The following is an 18,673-nucleotide window of genomic DNA, read 5'->3' on the forward strand; positions in this document are numbered from 1 at the left end:
GAGATTGAACATAGGAACTTCTACATACAGAGCAGTTACACTATCACTGAGATACTATCCTCTCACCCCTTTTATGAATGTTTGTGTAGGGGGGATATGTACTGGTAGACTTGCCCTAAAACAAGGACTCTTTTCAGGCTGGAATTCTTCACCTCTCAGTTGGGCACCATTGCCATTATAAGAGAACAAGGGTTCTTACTTAAGTTCTGGCACCTCTTTTTCTAGAAAAACAGCACTATCTAAAACCTTAGCACTGACTTGCCATCTTCCAGAGGGGCATACATACAACGACACACTTTTCAGTGAAAATGCAGTTGAATTCAACCATGTTATCTTTATAAACAAAATAAAAAATTGCCAAATGCATTTTTAATTATTATTTCACCAGCATATTTCTCAAGAATGTAATAACTAATATTGGGGATTTTCCTACCTACCTCCATACCAAACAACTTCTAATATTCAAATTAGGAATTCAAACTGTGAAGTAAAAAGCTATATAACACGGCCAAATTTCAAGCAGCAAACAAAATGCAGCTTTCCCCAAACTTTCCAAGTGCTCTAGTGAAGGTATGGAAGGGTCTTAAGCCTGGCTCAGTCATTAATCAAGCCTCTCTCTGTGGGTGTGGGGTCCCCACACAATTCCCCACCTGTTCCAGAAAAAAAGTTACATATGGAAACTTTTTCATTGTTCAATCAGTATTTAAAAAGTAATATACTTTTTATAGAGGCAGTCAAATACATGTAGGATACCTTGTATGGGAATACTCAGAACTCCAAAAATAAAATGAAATTTAATTTATTTTGTGGCCTAAAACTAACAATGGAGCTATTTGTAATGTTCAATTTCAAGAGACAATTTCATGCTGGGAATTTCAGCTATAAAAATTCCAACAGCATTCATTTCAAGAACTATTCAAAATAAAACAAATAAATTACATATTTGGCTAAATTACATATTTCAGCTTCCACCTCTGCTGTTATACAAGTATATGCCAACATAACAACAGTTCCTTCTTTCTTTTCTTATAGACATGAACACACTGTGTAGCAGAAGCATTGCAAACTGGATCCAAGAGGCTGAAATATTTATGTGCAGAAGTGAAATACATAAATAATTTTTTTAAACACAACTAGCATCCTCAAGTACTAAACAGTGATGGCTGAACTACCCTTTGCATGATTTGGAAAGCATTTGATTTTTCCACACACTCTCAATGGTTTTTTTTTTTATAAAAAAAACCTTCTGAGCCACTTCTGAAATAGCATGACAAAACAAATGTGAGGAAGGGAGTCCTCAGCTCTCTCTTCCAATTATATAAACATACTATCTCCAAGCAAACTTATGAAAGGATGGGGAAACTGGGAACAATGATAGAATGGCTTACTGAAGCTAGGAATGACCCCACTAACATTGCAGTTAAGCAGAGGCCCATACAGCATTTTCTGGTTCAACCAGTGAACTTCTCCTGCTACCAGCTTTCTCATCTTCCCTTTGGAATAAAATATGGCTGGAAGAGAGGGTCTGTATGGAGAACTGGCTGGAGAGGGGGGCAAATTGCATTACTGTACATACTATGCCTGGGTTCTGAGGGACCAGGTTCATAGAAAGGAGTGAATTTCTAAATGGGGAAGTTCATAATCGAAAGACCTCCAATTATAAATTCATTTCCATTACTAGTGCCACAGCGTTTGAATGGCACTGGTGTTTGAATGCTAAAATTCATTCAGTAATACAATCTTCCACAAACCAGATGTTGCTGGATAACCTGTCCCATAATTCCTGGCCATTGGGCATGGTGTCTCAGACTAAGTGAGTTGTGACCCCAAACTGATAAAGGGCACCAGGTTGGGAAAGGCTGTGTGATAATAGAAGTTTGTGACTTTGCACCGTCTGGAGAGTAGGCTTCTTTGACAGTTGGTACTCCATACTTCAAAAATCAAGAATCACTGAGAGAAAACCTAGCTTTACATAAGACTACTCCAAGTATAATTTTAAAATAAGCCCGATGCTTAGCCACTTAGATGACCTTAGAAAAAAACTTCAGCTAATATTAGACAGTACACAAATTTGACTAATTATGCAACATGAATCAAGGCATCTCTGTCTCATGAACACCACACACTCACATACCCCATAGCCAACAAACATAATATGACTATAGGTGGGAAAATTGGTTTTGTACTAAACATGAACCAAAGAGCTGTAGTAAGCTGACACCATAATAACACTACTTTAAGCTCCTCCAGAAGTATTCTGTCAAGAGGCATGGGAGGATTAAAAAAGCAGGGTGTCTAAAATGAATCCTCCCATGGCATTGACAAGCAATCAAGAGAGGAAACACATTTAGGAACCACTTTACTCTAAAGTCCTTTGCCAACAGGTCAAAGCATATCAATTACCCAATTGGCCTTCTCAGAGCAGCGAGACAGGAGCTGGATTAGTTTTAATTGCTCAGCTAACATTTATCCTCTACACACAGAAAAATAGCTAGTTTCCTATCCAATTAATGCTTAACTTTTACCTTTAAAGAGTAAACATTCACTATTGTGCATAGCACCACAAATAATTATATATGAATTATTAGTCTGGGAGATATTTGAATTAATAAAAAGAAAATGTTGTCATCAATCTGTCACACACATCCCGCCACCCAATGACTACAGCACACAGATGCTAAGAAAATTGCTGCGGCTGAATGCAGAGCAGCGTTAGTGATGTTTTGAAGGGGCCCAACTGAGTGAAAGGAAACAAACAAACAAACAAAAATGCAGAGTAAGGGCTAGCATTCTGTTTTCTGAGGGGGGGGTCATGGGCACATAGAAGCTGTTTACAAATCTTCTCCCCTTGTTGCTTCCAAACCTCCCTTCCAACCTGGGATGTTCTTGGCAAATTGTTACCAGGCATTCACTGAATTGTCACAGACCGTACTACTCAATGTTACTGTATTATTATTAATGAAAGATGCTGTGGCATCAAACTGTCTTAAGTGAATGCAATCTGGAGGTCAGCAGAGGTGGATCCCACATTTTGGGAGTGATTCCCACCCACTGTTGGCAGAATCCTAGCCAGGGCAAAGCAGAAATGGCAGCTGCAGCAGAAAGCGTGTTCTCCTTCCTGGAGAGCACGTGTTGCGGTGGGGGCCAGTAAGTCACCCCTCTGTTTGCTGGGCGGGTTAGGATAGATGGTCTCTTGTAATTGGGTCCAGGGTGTAGCTGGGGAGATTTGTATGTTGCAAATGGTTGATTGACAGCCCAGGGACTATATATTGTTCAGCACGCTGCTCATCTTTCCCTCTTCGCTGCGTGCATCGGATCTCCCGCCCTCCCTCCCTATTGCTAGGCCTCTGCTTTTGACCTTGCTATGCCTGTCATTGGGTCATCTGCTCTTGGGGCAGGGGCCTGGTAGGAATTTTTCCATTTGGCTGATTGGCTGGTGCCATCTGGTTTTCGCCTACTGCGTAGCAAATAGTCACAACTTGTAAGGTTGGCGGTTAGGCATTGGTTATTATTGGTTGGTGGAGGGGTCAGAATTGACGGTGGCTGCCCCTCCAATGCTGCTGCTGCGCGGGGAATTCCGTTAAAGGAATCCAGGGGCTCACTATGCTTTTGTCCGTATCCCCCGGTTGGAGGCCAGGGCCATGCAAGAGCCCCTGGGAGCATTTGGGGAGAGGCGAGGGCCAGACCCCCGGCTCCAATTCTCTCCCCAAAGGGTTTTCCCCTTACTGGCAAATGTCAGTTCTGTCCCCAGTGGGACAGATAGTCTGAACCAATGCCTAAGCAACCACTCACGTAATTTGTATTTCAATAAAGTTGTGGCCAAATTAATGCCAAAAACCTTAAACTTAAATTCATGTCTGAAGTGTGTTTTATTTGAGGGTTGGTCTGGGGACCTCAACATGCAAAACTAGACCTTGGCTTCTTTCTTACTCAGATGATTTGGTGCCAGTGTGAGTGAAGAGTGAGTGAAGAGCACCAGTAACAAGGAAACAAAATGAAATGAAACAGAAACAAAACAAACAAACAAGCTGCTCCCCTATTCTGCTCCAGCCTGGCTTGGCCTTGAGAGGCTGAGACTGGAAATCCAGACTTCCCACACTAGGAGAACACAAGTGGTATGAAAATCCCCAGTGCTCAATGTCTATGTTCTGTTCTTAAAGAACACAGTCTCTCGTTCTTCCTGCCACAGAAACATGCAGCAGAGAGCTTAATTTGGTTTATCACCTCATTATAAGCTAGCCATGTGAAGTGGCTTTTAGATTTTGGAAAATGTAAGCTGTACAATAAGAAGGTACACAAAACCCACAAAGGTACTTTTAGCTGGTCATTTTTCTCAGCTGTGGCTGCTTTTATCTTGCCATTTTCTGATAGCTCCCTGGCATTGCTGCCACTACCCTTGTAGAAGGGTGAGCATGACTGAATTTATGACGCGAACACTCACTTTATATATACACTTTCAAACAGAGAATGCTTATTTTTTTGGCAGTCATTTATGCTTCCATATGTTTGGAGGAGGGGAAGAAACAGTTCAAGGCCAGATTTCTATTTTGAACATATGCTTCTGGGTAGCTGCTTAAGTTAAAATTTCAGAAAGAAAAGAAAAGCTGCTATAGTTTGAATTTTTTCTCTTCCAAACATAAAACATATGCATATGTTCTCATCCTTATCATGTCTCAGAATATTGGCCACTACATGTATCTTATCTATCCAACACATGCACTCCATAGGGACTGTCAATTTAACCCCATTTTAGTTAAAACCTACGTTGTTTGCAGCGCTTAACTACCTTGAAAACCATAGAGTAAAGCCAAAACATATTGAATTAAGATCACTGACTATGATCTAACAGACTTAAGAACACTTAAGGCCACTGAAATCAATGAGATTAATCAATCACTCTTAATTCCACACTGGGTTGCAGCCAATCCCAACGTGTCAGTCTAACATATACCTAACCAAACCTAGATTGGTATTACAAGGACAAAATGAGAAACAAGGCATATATCAGCCTGATGAAGACCAAGCATGCTCACTAGGCATGGAATAATGCTTGACTGGGACTTCCGGCGGCGACGCAATCGCCGGGTGGTCGAGGGCTGCTTCGGGTCCGAAGCGCCCTGTCCATCCCGGGGGTCAGGAGCCCCGCTACCGCAAAGCGGGGCTCCGGTTGGGGTGCGGGAAGAGCGTCCCGCACCCTGGGCTCCCCGGCAGCGCCCGCGGAGGCTCCGAACCCTTCCCTCGCTCCCCCTGTAAAGGGGGAGTGGGGGTGAAGGGACAACCGGAGCCGGGCTTCGGGGACATGCCCCAACCGGGATGCAAATGCGGCGACAGAGCCCGCGGTGAGCGTCTAAGTTCTACCTGTGAAGAATGGAGCTAAAGGAACCCGGTGGTCGTGAGTAAAGAATTTGAGTGAAATCGTGCTTTTGGGACGATCCGGGGGGAAGGAGAAGGGCAGCCTGCCTCCCTCCCTTCGAGCTCAAGAATCTAACCAATCTGAGTGATTACTGCTACAGAACTGGCTATAATGTATTTAAAATTGACACATGAGACTGGCAAATTTTTCTTTCGGGAAGCTAATTAGAGGAAAATATCTCCATTTAAAGTTGCGGTATTTGCGCTCCAGCTCAGGAAAATGGCGACGAACAAAGAGGGGAGTAGAAATATGACACCCACTTCCTCCTCCTCTGCCAGTATGTTGGGCTTCGTCCTTGAACTGGTATTGAACTCTGGACTAACGGATGAACAGAGACTCACTGCCTTGAAGGTGGAACTGCTTTGTAGAAAAGTCAAAGTCTTGTGTGGGGGTCTGAAATGGAACCAATTGCCCACAGAGGAGGCTTTCAAAACTTTTGACACTTTGGAAGAATGCCTTGCCAAGGAGCTGAGAGGATTGATGAGTGAGCTACTTCGGAGAAGAAATTCGCTTTCTGGGGGTGGCAGCCCCAAGGCGACGTCAAGATTTTTTATATCCAGTCCCCGAGGTGTGAGCTCGGGGGCCAGGGACAGAGAATTAAGGTATTTACAAGAAGAAAAGGAATGTCACAAAGAACCGAAGAAGCTGAGAGATGATGAGATGGATACCTCTGAACTCGTGGCAAGGAGAGGTTTGGACTGTGCCTGGATCTGTGGACGTTTGGAGAGGGAAGCTACATGGAAGTTTAGTGTTGAAACCACCAGGAGAAGAATAATGGACAGAGGGGGTGTGGGGTGAAGCAATAAGTAAAACTTAAGGTGGCCTGATATGGTAAACTGAAATCGGAGGGTGAATACTGTCAACAATTTTCTGTTATATTTTTTATTTGAACATGAAAGGAGATATTTCTAGTTATCATGTTATTAGCAGCAATCTTAAGGATAGAAGAGATAGATTTGATCGAATGAGCTGTGAAGATCAGTGAGGTGGAGTATAAGTAAAGTAAATTTAAGTGGATTAAGTTTATGGAATAAGAGGATTGAGATCAAGATGTAGAGATGTATTTATAGTAAAATGTTGAAGATATAATTGACTGTAATTATACAACTGAATTTAATTTCTTTTTTCTTTTTTAGGAGAAATGGTTATAAAATAGATTTAGGATATAAACTCGAAGGTGAAAAGGCAGGGGAAGTCAACAGTCAAGATATGGAAATAGAATTTTTTTTTTTTCTAGAAAGATGCAATAAGAAAACTTGACACTGTTTGTATTTGTTCTATGTGTTTTGCATTTGTTTAATTGTAGGTGTGGGTGTGGGTATATGTTGTTATAGAAAAATGCCAATAAATTCTTATAAAAAAAAAAAGGAATAATGCTTGACTGTTGTGAGATAAGGGAGAATGGAAAATGTGGAGAGGAAATGGAATGGATTGGATGGAATTCTGAACAGGGACTCTACAATGAAATATTTTGTGGAAAGTCCCATTGGCAACAGATAATCCACTTGCACTGCATGGTGGAGGACTTGGGGGGGGGAGAAGAACCAACAGTACCTTCTTTAACACAGTCCTGCCACCACCCTTAGACTCAGAGGATGAGCCTCTGTCTCTCCAACCTTGAGATGTCAATTTAGTAGAAGCCCTTTAACCAGCCAGCCAGCCAGCCAGTCAGCTCCTCTAGACAGGCAGAGCCTACCACACTTTAGGCCTGCTCAGTCTCTAAACATGTTTACTTGCTCTAGCTCCTTGTAGAAGAAACGTCTGTTGTGGCTGCTTTAGCAGAGCTCTAAGGAGCTGTCCAAGGTCCTGTATGCTCTCTGTTGGACTTGTGGTTGGGCACTGCCTGCTTCCCCTGTGAGTCTCATGCGCCAACTGGACACAAATGCTACAAGTGTTATAAGAATAAATGATAAATGAAAGTTAATCAAAAAGCATACTCTTGGGTGGAAGTTGTGGAGAACAGGGTAACATATATTAAAGTGTCTGGAATCTACCATCCTCTTGAGGTTACACTCCTTATTTTCATTTATTTATAAAACCCTCAAATACAACATTTGTGGGTTTTTTTTTTTTTTTAAAAAAAAAAATCCTTTCTGGTAGAGGAAAATGCAATCAATTAGCAACAAAACACAACTTGCCTAATGAAAGCCCGGATTTTGTTAAAAGTCCTGAGTGAGTCAAATCCTCATAAATTACTTGGATCAACTCAAGATGTACTAAGCTCTGAATGACTTTGGAGCCAAATAATTGAAGAAACACCTTTCTCACATAAACCTGGTTTTGTATTAAGATGTGCAGAAGAAACCTACTTTGTGGTCATGGGGACAGGAGAAACTCATTGTTGTTGTTTGTAAACCAATTTGCTGCATTGTTGAAATGTATTGTGTTTTGATTATATATATTATGCTGTTTTACTGTTTTGTAACCTGCAAGTAATAAGTAAAAAAAGATATTCACCAGGCACCAAACATACCATTTGAGGAGGACTTTTCATGAAAGTAACAACATACACTGAAATTTTGTTAGCAGTATAAGCTCCACTTCATGAACATCACAAAAATGTAAAGAATTAATTGACAATAATGTTATTCTCCCTTGAACATTTCCATGAATTGCAAGGCACTTTTACATTAGAAGAAAATATCATTAATGTTATTGCATAGTTCCTTCAATGTAAACAAAAAATTGTACTTAAAAATGAGACACGCTTAAAACTCCAGGCTAATGTAAATGAAACTTTTCAGCTTTACTATTGGCTCAGTTTCATGAATGCAGTGGTTATATGAAGCTAAGATCTCTATTAAAAAATGTGGGCAGTGCTGAAATAGGAAATGCACCCAAAAATGGGAAGTTATTCATACAAGCAAGCAGACGAGATTACTTTTATCTATCATGTTGGTCACCAGCAACAGCAAGTACAATATATGTAAAATACATATGTAATGTAATACATATATGTAAACTGAAAAACTACATCATCATAACAAAACCAAAGGTCTGGCAAATGTCTAAAGCTATATTAGAGTGCTTATATTTCTGACAATCAGATAATCAAGGGGCAGATTCCTTTAATTATCTCACCGCACCCTTGTAATTGGCTAATGTGAAAGTTGGGGGAAAGCTTTTTTTTTAGCTTTTGTGATATTAGTAAGTTTACATATTGGAGAAATTCTGAAGATTACTGGGATTTATTCAGATTAAATATACACTGGATCATGCTGCATAGCTATAATCCTAAACAGATGCAGAAAGGAGCACACCTCATTGAACTTGGTGGGACCTACTTCAGAATAAACATGCTTAAAACTGTGCTGCAAACAGATTAATGGTTTTGTAGCCCTAAGTGATCCACAATCAAATGAAAGCATTCTTGGAACACAGCAACAGATCCTGATAACAAAGAGGCCATAAAAATTTGTATGCTGAATCTGTATACATAAGAAATGTAGTCTACCCAGAATGCACAGAATTAACAGCTTTTGGTTGTTTTGCATAGGCAAACTTGCCCTTCCAGATGTTTTTGGCCTACAACTCCCATCATCCCTTGCTAACAGGACCAGTGGTCAGGGATGATGGGAATTGTAGTCTCAAAACATCTGGAGGGCCGAGTTTGCCTATGCTTGTTTTATGGTGTTGGCTGGGGCAGGGTGCTCACTTTCATATTTGATAAGTTGCTTGCTTAACTATGATAGTTTATCGTGAGACACTGCAACTTAATTACAACTGACCCACATAATGAGGTGTCCTGTACATATGCCCTAAACAGCAAGAGCTATATGATGAAATAACATCTTCCATTAAAATTAACCAGGTAACACATTATCAACAAATGTACTTGAATTATTATACCATTGTACCAAAAGTTGACAAAATGACTACAAATCAATTTGTTTGATTGTCATTGCCTCCAAGCATTACTTCTGTTTAAACTTGATGCCGAAAAGAAAAAAGCCAAACATTGGTTCTACTCTTTTTATTTGTAACAAATATATAAATACAATTAAACTGCATATTATTTGTTACAATTTTGGCTTTTACTTCAGCACTTGATCATTAATTTGGGACCAACTTTGGTCTAAACCAGAAAAGTCAAATAATGACCAGAAAGATTACTCGCTTTTGTTACACAGTGAGGCTTGCAATCTCATGTATTCAAGAAAGTTTTAGTATTTGATGACAATTCAGACTCCATCATATTACTTCTAGATATGTAAAAAATAGCACTGCTTGTTTGCTTGCTTTTAAAAGTTTACATTATTTTAATGTGACTAAACTTTTTGAAGGCCCTCAGCAAATCACTGTTTTAATGGATACAGATGATACAATTTTGTTGTCTTAATCAATGATGGGGATGAGATAGCAATTGAAAGACTTCAATTCTTACTACATCATTTATAAAATAATTTTTTTTCTTTCCAGTAGAACCTTAGAGACCAACGAAGTTTGTTATTTGTATGAGCTTTTGTGTGCTTTTATTTTGTTTCGACTACAGCAGACCAACACAGCTACCTACTTCTAACTACAGAAATTAAACAAACAAAACAAATGAAAATTGAAAGAAGTAAACTGAACAAGTAAAAGACGTAAAGACTGAAGTATTCATTTTCAACCAGCGGTGGAGGAAGCCTCTTGGCTGCCCGGGGCAGTGCGCGGAGGTACCCCCCTGGGGGCAGGGCATCGTGACCATCCGGTCCATCCGGCCTGGCACTGCTGCTACCACAGCGATTGGGCGACTGTGCTGCTTTATGGACAGGGCAGCCCCATGGGCCACCGCGGGAGCAGCGGCACCAACTCGGATGCACTGCACATGCCCGGAATTTCCGGGCATGTGCAGTGCATCCGGCCTGGCGCTGCTGCTCCCATGGCGACCAGGCAGCTTGTGGGCTTCCCCATCCATGGTGCTTTACAGACGGGGCAGCCCCATGAGCCAACACTCGCTTGGCGGTTCACTCAGTTGCCGCAGGAGCAGCAGTGCCGACTCGGATGCACTGCACATGCCTGGAACCCAGGGTGCCCCACCCCTATCGCCCCTCCCTTGCTACGCCACTGTTTTCAACCTGCAACCATGGAGTATGTTTCAACAGTGAAAGACAAGTATATGGTGTGTGATGCATTGCAATTCCTAAGAATAAGTGAGGACAATCTAGTTACAGGTAGGTAGCCGTGTTGGTCTGCCATAGTCAAAACAATATATATATATAAATTCCTTCCAGTAGGACCTTAGAGACAAACTAAGTTTGTTCTTGGTATGAGCTTTCGTGTGTGCATGGTATTTGAAGAAGTGTGCATGCACACACGAAAGCTCATACCAAGAACAAACTTAGTTGGTCTCTAAGGTGCTACTGGAGGTGCTATATATAGTGAGGACAATCTAGTTATTCTAGCCATTTGCATTTTTGAGAGCAAACTACAGGAATCAATTTTGCAATATTATTACTTTTTTGGTGGGGGGAATCCATTGCTACAGTCCCACTTGTGGAACAACTTTTGCTTTTGTGGAAGCATCTGCTAACATAGAGGCAATGTTCTGATTCCCCCTGCAACCCCCAAAAATTGTTCCAGAACAGCATGGAAGGTGGAGTAAGAGGCTGCAGTGTGAAGGGGCAACCAGAGAAAACTGCCTCCTTCCTCTTGCACTAGTTGATGCCTCTGCAAATGGGATAGTAGCATTAGATTTCACTCAGGGACAAGTAGGCTACCTCCCCACTGAACAGTGTTAAAAAACAGGTTCCTTAGGGTTGCCTTAAATAATTCCACAAAGGATGCATACGTATATATTTTTTCAGAGATAAAATAGTTTGCATGTTGTAGGGATTTCAACTTTTTTTTATAAAAAAAGCATGGATAATTCTAGGCTACCTCCTGTTGATGCAAGAACTTAAAGTAAATCTGGAAAATGAATACAGTAGTTTCAAAACTTAGAGAAGTCATTATTTCAATCATAATTAAATTGCTTACTCTACCATATAACAGGTTGTTTAATGTATTTAAGCTTAGATATTCAGCCGCAAAGAGCAATACATAAGTAAAAACAGGGGATTCATGTTCAATGTTGATTGTAGAAAGCTACACAATAGCAAAAAGGAAGTAGTTACTGCTGAAATATCTTTTAATTTCATCCTTTTTGGCAATACCATTATTTTTCTGTATATCAACTTTGTTGTTACAATAAGCACTGCCCTTTGAAACCAACAATTCATTTGACAAACTTGGGAGACATTCAGTGATGTCTGTCCACTTGTACAACAAGGGGACTTCTGGTTACTGTCCCCCCCCTTTCAGTTTCTCTGCCCCCATCTGCTCTGGAATCTTTCCCAGCCCTTTGGAACGGGGGGGGGGGCGGCTGCAAGGGGGAGGAGAGGAAGAAGGTTCCCTGCATGAGCAGACGCCAACTTGTGCTATGTTGAATCTCATGCATTGATTTTTCCTGTACTTTTCACGTTTATTTTCTTAGAGCACCTTTAGCCTACTTTGTTAATTCTTGGAATTGAAATTCTTGGAATTGAAATATACAATAAAGTTATGTACATGCATGAAAGCAACAGTCTCAAGACAGTAAATCTCAAATGCACCAGTGTATAATTGTCCACGTCTTCAAGAGTGATGTCATTTACGTAGCATCCACTCTTATCAAATTCATTTTGTGTTTTTTCATACATGAACATTTGCAAAAGCATTGTTAAAGAATGATGATGACTTCTTCTAGGACTTTTATCACAATTCGCAGCCAAATTAATGTAAAAAAATAATAATAATTGTTACATGCTAACTGTCGAAGATGCCTGAAATCTACAAGGGGCGGATGAGAGGACAAATAGTTCCTGGCAGTGAGTCTCAGGATGGCAACAAGGCTGACAGTAACAGCTAGAGTTCATTTTATAAGGGATGAAAGTGATAGCTTTCCTGTTTCACAATTCAAACAGATTCATGTTATTTCAGTGTCACCATTGCAACCCTTTTCAGAAACCTGTTAAGAAGTCTTCACTGTTGACTTCAAAGAAAGCATCATATTTTCCTTCTGTTTTACTCCCATCTTAATGAGTTCAGCATGTACAATATATTTCATTTTGACCTTTACTGTACCATTAACAAGAAAATTCACCAGCAAGTACTTTAGGGTTGTTGTTGTTGTGTCTTTTTTTTTAAGAGTAAGGGATACTGTATTGAAGTCTGATTCTGAATGAAGCATGATTTAAACAAAAAACAAAAAAACCACAAACCTTTCTCTATAAATATACTTGTAAGGAAAGCATATTGAGAATATAATTGTGCCGTGGCAAAATATGAACTGTTAAGTGTGTTCTACCATTCTCAAGGTAGAGTAATTTGTAAGCCAAGAGAAATTTGACCCCAGCTCAGATCAGCCATTTGACACTGTTATGTTCCCAAGGACGCAGTTTCTGCACAAAAAAAATCACACATTTTGAGGCTCACCAGTCATATTACTACAGTAGACACAAACACTTAATTGAGCTATGATATGATAAAGCAGCAATTTTTTTCTGATGAAGCCATGCTAAATATAATTAGATACAAAATCTGAAACAATCTGGATTTGTTTAAATTTCACCACCTCTCATTGCAAAAAAATTCAAGATGTCTGTCACTGAAACAAATATTACAAATTTGTTGACTGGAAAAGTATGTTTGTTCTAGCACTAAAAGCCATCATTTTCAATATAATTTTAAACATAACAGATAAAATATTGGCTACATATGTGTTGCACTCTTCATATTGAGGAAGTTACATACAAAAGAATGAGGACAATACAGCCAAAGTTGGCTCTCTCTATTAAATCAATGGGATATAAAGGGACATAACTTTAATGAACTGTGTCCTATGTCTTCCAGGCACAAAATTAAAATTCCTAGAATCCTCCAGCTCCCTTTGAATAATTTTGATCCTCCATGACTATAGAGAAAAGATTATTATTGTAGTGTAATGTCTGTTAAGAGGCCCAGAACTAGGAAAGCTAAACATTGTCAAATAGTGTCAGAGGCCCAGATTTGGGAGGAGATACTTAGTTTGCCTGGATAAAGCTGATTTCTGATGCAGGGGAAAAACAAGTCCCAGTCAGTGGTCCCAGATGGCCTGAATTTCCCCCAGCCAGAACATGCATGTGTTGAACTCTTAACTAATGACTTGCATCCCTCCAATCACCACATCTGATTGACAAATAAACTACAGAAGCGACTCTACCTCAAATTCTGTAATGAACTAGGCATAATTCCCATGTTACCAATGTAGTAAGGCAGGCACCAAAAATATGGTTAGGCTCCTCATCAGTAATGTTGTGTTCTCATCTGATACCAGGTCACACATGGCAAGGCAGATCAGGAGTTGTAAGGGCACAGATAGGTTTAAGTCTCTGCCTCCAGATCAGCTCTCCTAGATTCTGTTTCCTTATTGAAAACTTCAGATTCTTAAAAGGACCAGCCCTTTGGCCTGAAGAGAAGTGCTCCTCTTCTATTCCATAGCCTCCTTTCTATTACACTCTTTTGCATCACTGTACTTGTATAGTACTGTGCGAGGAATATGGTTCCTAAGGTTCAGGGGAAGGCACCTATGAAGGTACCCTACAGGCCCTGGTGGTACATGAGGTTCTTCTGAGGGACCTATCTGACAGCCTCAGGTGAAGTGGTCTCCTGATTTCCAACAGTATAAGTAAATAAAGTAATGTCATCCCATACCAGCACCCAGCAAGCACTAGAATGACAAAATGGTGCAGGTGACTCCATGATCACAGCTTCCATAAATCACATGTGATGAAAGTAGGACTCCCAAAAGTAGGAAATCAATTTTTGCCTGTTGTGCATCATGGCTGCAGCAGCCATGTAGACCCTGGTACTTCCTTCTCATTCCCCTCCCAGTTTTGCATAGATGGTCTGCATGGGCAGGGTGGTCTCTTCATTCACCTGGCCTGCAGACAAATCTGTACTAATGTTTGGACCTTGCCTTTTATCAGTAACAGCCCCTGTCAGTCTTCTTCTCTCATGCTTTCCTGAATTTGGTTTTATTGTGTCGGTAGGGAAGGAATAGTACTTAGGGTAACACTTTGAATAAGCACTCATTACATTTACTCTTTTTATTTCAGAAGAATACTACTGATTTGTTAGCATTTTAACCTTACATTTGCACAGAAAGACTCCAATTTATACCCAATTAACTGCAATTCATCAGGTCATATCCAAGACTGGCTGTGTGCATGTGGAACAGGCTTCTGCTCATGTAACATCCTCTCCTTCCCCATGCAGCTCCCATCCACAGTGCCCTCAAAATCTGCTCCAGGAGGTTGGGATGTCCTCTGGAGCAGATCTTTGAGGCATGTGGGAAGGCTGCAGAGGGAGGAGATGAAAATGAAGTCCCAATGTGCAAGCACAAGTCCACTTGCACAAAGTTGTCTTCAGCCCATGTTGTCCCACTTTATAAAATGTATTTTCACAACTTTCCTGCTAAAATGGGAAGAAATATTTTTTCACTAATTTGTTTGAAGACAAACATCTAATTTCACAATTATACAGTAAAATAAATCTGGGGGCGGGTGGGGGGGACAATTTGCCTATCTTTGGGCTTTTATTTATTTCCCATAGTCTCATGTTGTACAAATCTGAGTTATGAACAATTGGGACAGTACTAGCTGTTAAAAGAATTCCCACATCGATTATTTCCCATTCCTAACAGTTATCTACTTGATGAGTAGTGTTAAAATCACCCCCCCCCTTCTAGGACTCCATATGCCGTAAATATTGAGGCACAACAGAACTCTGATGTTCCTTCAGCAACACATTTAGCACTCAATGTGTATGTAATAACCCCTCTTCTTCAGCCTCTTTGAAAATCAGATTTCTCTGTGCGTAAGGCACGTACAAGAGATTACAATGCAAAGATTCAGTATGTGACTGAGTGAGAATGCAGACATACTGCCAATTCCTTATCAAAGCTTTGTAGTTTTAAGCTAGCTATCGCAGAGTATAGCTTATTTTCTAATAAACACTAATCAGATCTATCCCTTTAAAAATCCTGAAGAGCAAGTGGAGTCAAATAAGTAATCCTCCCAGAAAAAAGCATTATTACAGGTAACTCCTAGAATTCTTAACCAATTCATGAACCCTTACTGAGAGCAGTGGCTCTCAATGAAGCCTTTGGATCTGTTGCAAAAGATGCACTGTTTCATATTGCATTCTTATTTAAAATTACTGTAAACTTCACCTTCCTATATAATTACCCATTCATGCTAGATAAACAATTTTCTACAATTTCATTGTAGCAAGTACTTGTTGCAGATTATCCATGCATATGATTTTTAAGTGGCTAAACTTAAATTTCAAACAAACTACAGGGGAGCTGCAGCTAATTATGATACCCCCTCAGAGTGAGCACACAGTTTCAAAAGCAGGAGTTGGCAAATATGAATCTTTATACGAGCAGCAATATTAAATCTTATTGAGAGTGTCAAAATCTGTACAACATCATCCCTTTTATCAGTGTTTGCAAGTGATGCATTTTCTTACAAGGTAAGAAAGGGTAGCAAACATAAGGGATTCCCCTTGTAATTTGAGAATTTAATTCAAAATTAGTAGAGTACAAAAGGGCTCCTGAGCATCATATAGGATATTGTGTTATTAACTCAAGTAGGAGAGCCATTACGAAATTATTAAGGACAAAAGAGAGCAAGATCCACAGGGTCCCATTACAGATGTACAATAAAAACTATTATTAATAAGTGGCAAAGTATAGTATTGCCTCAAATATACGGTAAAATGTGATTTTATAGGTGGTATCTAACTCCTGAAACCTGAATAAGGCACACAATACTATCATGAGGGAAGCAGTGAAACGATGATGCAGACTTCATTCACTGTGGGTTAAAGTGTGATAATATCTGAGCCAAGGAACATAAAAAGGCTATAACTTACCTCTAAAAGATTCTGTGCTTGATGATTATCAACAAAAAGTATTTGATACCTGAGTGCTTGATAGAATGGAAATAGCAGGAAGATGCTGCTTATTCCAAGGAATCTATGAAAAAGGAACTTATGCTAGATTTGGTATGAGAACAAGATTACTACATATCAAAGAACCTAGCTAGGATTTGAAACAGGCAAAGAGTAACTACGGTAATAGCTTTAAACTAAGACAGGGTTCTAAGAGGGTTCTGGCTGGGAGACTCCACCAGTATTTACAACATGCCAGTTCAGGCATGGAAACTGACTAGGAATATTCTATAGTCATGAAGTGAATACCTTGGGTCTCCCAAGTACTCTGCTGGCATTAGCAAGGAGAGCTTGGGATCCATGGGCATGGGAAGAAGAAGAAGAAGAAGAAGAAGAAGAGTTTGGATTTGATATCCCGCTTTATCACTACCCGAAGATTCTGATGGGTGATAGTCTTTAGAAACAGGTCCCAAGCAGCCAAGGAATTCTGCCCCACCCTTTCCTAAGTCCCAACCTCCACATCTGCAGCAAAGAGTCGAGACTGTTCTCTGCATTGTGACTAATCTTCCTAAAGAAAAAAAAAAGGAGAGATTCATTTTTATATTTTTGGCCCATGTAAAATGTTATTCTGCTTTAGCAAGGTCACCTTATTATTCAGTTTCTTGAACACCTCTGACGACTAAACAACAAGGAGAAAAACAACAACATTGGTATGGCTTGATAAATTTTTCTCCACCTTATCTGATCAGAATACACAGCTGACGAAAAAAATGTAGTAACCGCCCCCCCCATACCTACCCTATCATGCAATGCAATCCTGTGCATGTTTACTCAGCAGTAAATCCCACAGAGTTCAACGGCTCTTATGGTGAAATGTACATAGGACAGCAAACTTAAATGAGAGCAAACTAGAAGTGCTTGAGCATGGGTAGGCAAACTAAGGCCCAGGGGCTGGATCCGGCCCAATCGCCTTCTAAATCCTGCCCGTGGAAGGTCCGGGAACCAGAGTGTTTTTACATGAGTAGAATGTGTGCTTTTATTTAAAATGCATCTCTGGGTTATTTGTGGGGCATAGGAATTCGTTCATTTTTTTTTTCAAAATATAGTCCGGCCCCCCCACAAGGTCTAAGGGACAGTGGGCCGGCCCCCTGCTGAAAAAGTTTGCTGACCCCTGTGCTTGAGGATCTGCTCTAATAAGATTTTAGGTCATAAGTACCTATGGCTTTTGTCTGAACTTACTACATAGAGCTCACACACATGCAATTTAAACAATATGTATACCCCCCCCCCAAAAAAAAAAAATCAACAGAGCTCACCCAAGGCACACTGGCCCTGTTAAGATGGTAAGGCTGTGACAGAACAGAAAATTTAAAATGAGAGTTTAAAGACCAGGCTATACTTAAGTGCATCATGAACAAGATAACATGTTCTTCTCTGACAACATTTTATAGTTTTTGGGATGTGATTGGAGGGCTGGTGCAAAGAGGGAACAGGACTCTTTAGTTTGCCCAGTACTGTTGTGAAGTTGCACAGAAAAAAGAGTGAGTGAAAATCATTTTTGGTTCTCACACTGAGGTTTAGGCTACTTAGAAAATTGTTAATCCATTGACCCATAGAAAGTTATGTACCAAACTGTTTTGTTCTCACAAATTGGGAGCAGATAAGCTGTCCCAGTCTATGGCACAGCAGTTGCTCTTCTCAAACTGGAGAGCAGGGCAATTGCATTAGGCTGCTAAGTCAAACCTAAGCTACAAGCAGCTGTTTGGCTTTCATTTCACATAAGAGCAGTAAAAGGAATTCTGGCCCAAACTCAAGAGTTACATTTGTGCCTAAGTGCCATGCTCATTTTTATTCTTGATAATGGAAAGAAAATCACAATGAAAAAATCTGAACAACAAACACGAAGAGGGTAAAACCTTTACTGCAGACTTTCATTTAAGTGGTCATTCTCATGTTCTGGTGTTCAGGCCCAGTTCTTGAATTCTCAGTGTGTTTAACTACCTTTCAGCCACATGACAAACATTAATGGAACAATCTAAACTTCTGACAAATATTGTATTCAGCAGTTCAGTCAATTATCTTGGATGCTTCTAATGAAATAAATGAATCTAGACAAGTGTGTATGAAATATATAAACCAAATTATCAAATAACTAAATATTAGCTTTCCTGAGTTGACAAGGCACTTAGCATTATATTATTTCAGTAATTCTTACAACAGCCCTATAAGGTGGGTCAATATTATTATTTCCAGATAGGTTGCTAAAAAAAGAGTTGTTTGTCCTAGGCCACCTAGTAAGTTAATGGAGGAGGTGAGATTTTAACG

The 18,673-nt window shown here is 40.0% G+C and overlaps 1 protein-coding gene across 34 annotated transcripts in view; it reads right to left on the reverse strand.

Moving 5' to 3' along the window:
* Positions 1-18,673, reverse strand: part of LOC117041415 (collagen alpha-1(XXIII) chain-like) — a 303,092-nt gene that overhangs the window by 109,427 nt on the left and 174,992 nt on the right. The window lies entirely within an intron of this gene.

The sequence above is a fragment of the Lacerta agilis genome, chromosome 2, assembly GCF_009819535.1.
Source record: "Lacerta agilis isolate rLacAgi1 chromosome 2, rLacAgi1.pri, whole genome shotgun sequence".
NCBI classification, from domain to species: Eukaryota; Metazoa; Chordata; class Lepidosauria; order Squamata; family Lacertidae; genus Lacerta; species Lacerta agilis.